Below are 3,716 nucleotides of genomic sequence, written 5' to 3'. Positions count from 1 at the left end.
AATAGACATATGTGTCCAGGAAGTACAAAGTCCCAAACAAGAGAAACCTAAACAGACTCACACCAAGACACATCATAATTAAAATGCCAAAGGTTAAGACAAAGAGAGAATCTTAAAAGATGCAAGAGAAAGGCAGTCAGTTACTTACAAGAGGACTCCAATGAGAACAGTAGCTGATTTTTGAACAGAAACTTTGCAGGCCTGAGGGAATGACACAAAATATTCAAAGTGATGAAAAACACGAACCTACAACCAAGACTAGTCTATCCGGCAAGGCTAGCAATTAAAATTGAAGGTAAGATAAAGAGCTTCCCAGACAGAAAAAAGTTAAAGGAATTCATCACCAATGAGCCAGTATTACAAGAAATGTTAAGGGGACTTCTATACAAAGAAGGGGGTACGAAACATAAATACGAATAATAAAATGGCAATAACTATGTACCTATCAATAATTACTTTAAATGTAAATGGATTAAATGCTCTAATAGAAAGACATAGGGTGTCTGAATGGATAAGAAAACAAGGTCCACACATATGCTATCTATAGGAGACCCACTTCGGATCAAATAATACACCCAACTGAAAGCAAAGGGATGGAAAAAGATATTTCATGCACATGGAAAAAGATATTTCATTCAAATGGAAATGAAAAAAAAAACAAAACCCTGGGGTAGTAATACTTTTATCAGACAAAATAGTCTTTAAAACAAAGGCTATAATAAGATACAAAGAAAGGTATTACATAATGATAAAGGGATCAATATGAGGACATAACGCTAGTAAACATATATGCACCTAACATAGGAGCACCCACATATATAAACCAATTATTGACCAACATAAAGGGAGAGACTGACAAAAGTAGGAGACTTTAACATCCCACTGGCACCAATGGACAGATCTTCCAGACAGAAAATCAATAAGGAAATAGCAGCCTTAAATGACACACTAGATCAGGTGGATTTAATGATATTTTCAGAGTGTTTCACCCCAAAGCAACGGAATATACATTCTTCTCAAGTGCACATGAAACATTTTCCAGGATAGACCACATGTTAGGCCACAAAATAAGTCTCAATAAATTTAAGAAGACTGAAATCATATAGGGTAACTTCTCCAACTACAATGGTATGAAATTAGAAATCAATTAGAATGAAAAAACTGGATAATCCACAAACACATGGAGACTAAACAACATGCTACTCAACAATGAATGAGTTAACAATGAGATCAAGAAAGAAATCAAAAGTTACCTAGAGACAAATGAAAATGAAAACACAACAATTCAAAATCTATGGGACACACACAGCAAAAGCAGTCCTAAAGGGAAATTCATAGCATACAGATTTACCTCAAGAAACAAGAAAAATCACAAACAATCTAACCTCACACTTATAAGAACTAGAGAAAAAACAGCAAACAAAACGCAAAGTGAGTAGGAGGGAAGAAATAATAAATGTCAGAGTGGAAATAAATGAAATAGAGCACAAAGATAAATGCAAAATATCAATCGAACCAAGAGCTGGTTCTTTGAAAAGGTAAGCAAAATGGATAAACCTTTAACCAGACTCATGAAGAAAAAGAGAGAACCCAAATAAATAAAATCAGAAATGAAAGAGGAGAAGTAACTACAGACTTCACAGAAATGCAAAGGATGATAAGAAAATACCGCGTGCAATTATACACCCCAAATTGGACGATTTGGAAGAAATGGACACACTCCTAGAAACGGACACTCTCCCAAGACTTGTTCAAGTAAAAATAGAAAATCTGAACTGACCAATTACCACCAATGAAATCGAATCAGTGATCAAAAAATTTCCAAAAAACAAAAGTCCTGGACTGGATGAATTTTACTAAACATTCAACGAAGAATTAACATCTATTCTTCTCAGACTATTCCAAAAAATTGAAGAGGAAGGAAGGATTCTTAACTCTTTTTACAAGGCCACCATTACCCAGATTCCTAAACCAGACAAAGACATTACAAAAAAAGAGAACTATAGGCCTATACCCCTGATGAACATCGATGCAAAAATCCTGAACAATATATTAAAAAACCAAATTCAGCAGTACATTAAAAAATCTTATACCATGATCAAGTTGGATTTATTCCTGGAATGCAAGGTTGATTTAATACCTGCAAATTGATGACTGTGATACACACCACATTAACAAATTGAAAGACAAAAATCATAAAAATTAGTAGTTAAAAAGCAGATGTAGAGTACAGCATAGGGAATACAGTCGATATTATTGCAATAGTTGTGTGTCGTGCCAGATGGGTGCTGGAGTAATCGGGGCATCACTTCATAAATTATATGTCTAACCAATGGACTATATACCTGAAACTAAGAATAATAATAATAAATGTACTGAAAGGAGCCCTAGAAAAAAAGAAAATGGCTGATGTTTGAATATTGAAACTATTGGTAATTTGTTGTTCATTAAAAAAAAACTATTGTAATATTTGTACTGTCCTTGAAATAAAAAACAAACAAACAAACAAACAAAAATACTTGTGCCAAAGAGATAGGTAGTAAAAGTAAACTTTTTAAAAAGCTACCATATACTACTATACAGGCACTCAGCAGACACATCTGTATCTATGAAATCAAGAAACTCCGCAAATGACCCTCTAAGGTACATATTATTATATCCCCTTTATGAGTCAGAAAACCAAGAGAGGCTACAAAACTTCCACAGGATCCCTCTGCTGATAGAAGGTGGATCGGGGGTTTACACTTAGGCTGGTGTGACTTGGGAAGGTGTGCTTCTTCCACAGGTTGCGTGTCTGTTAGGGAGCGGGAGCAGCCTGTCCTGGTGGCTCACAGAAGGCTGTGTCCTGCCCAGAGTCACAGAGCTCATTACCTTCAGAGCTCAGGGACTAGAACCCAACTCTGCAGTCCTCAAAGTTATAGAAACTCAGGTGTGTTCCTTCTCTGAGAAAAGGAACATATTTTAAACATATTTTAAAAACACATTTTTAAACATATTTTTCAAAAGAAAACAATATCCTCAAATAAATTATTGGCTAGTTTAGGTTAGATGTGTGGTATTGTCACAAAACGCTTCGCTAATAACATGGAGATGTGTTGCCCCCTCCCCTCTGAGAGCACTTCGGGTGGGTGGGTACAGTTTCCCAGGAGGCATCCACGTAAATACTAGCACCACGAAGAGAAACACAGGCACCATCCGCCTCCGAAAGCGGATCAAGTGGGTAACACGTGTAGGTGCGTTTGCTTAATGGATCCAGGTGCAGAACGAGAGCAAGGATGACTCCGTGTCAAGTGAAAAACATCTTCATATAGAGCCGGACGTATGCACATTTCATCGGAACAATGCAAGTCACTTGCAGATGTTACCTGGCAGCTTTGCACCTGGCTCTGTCAAAAATGCTAATTGGCTTCAAGGTATAGTCTTAAACCTGATTGGCTGGGTTGCAAAGGAAAATTTTAACTCCGTCGCTGTTAAGTTTGCAGCTTGGAGCTGTACAGAACACTGTGCGTGGAGTATGTGCCCAGTGTTGGCTCATACACAGAGCCCCAGACAGAAAACTTAAAACAATGCAGTATGATCCAGGACAGATTTAAACAAACAGAGGCTCTGTAGCACCTACCTGCAAAATGCAGCAAAGACTCCCACTTGGAGCTGGAAATAAAAAATACCAATGTCAAAGTCTGCGCTACCAGGTCGTGGGTGAGGCACGTCCCTCA

Source organism: Pteropus medius, unplaced genomic scaffold, assembly GCF_902729225.1.
Source record: "Pteropus medius unplaced genomic scaffold, Ma_sr-lr_union100, whole genome shotgun sequence".
Lineage (NCBI taxonomy): Eukaryota > Metazoa > Chordata > Mammalia > Chiroptera > Pteropodidae > Pteropus > Pteropus medius.
This window is presented reverse-complemented; position numbering follows the sequence as displayed.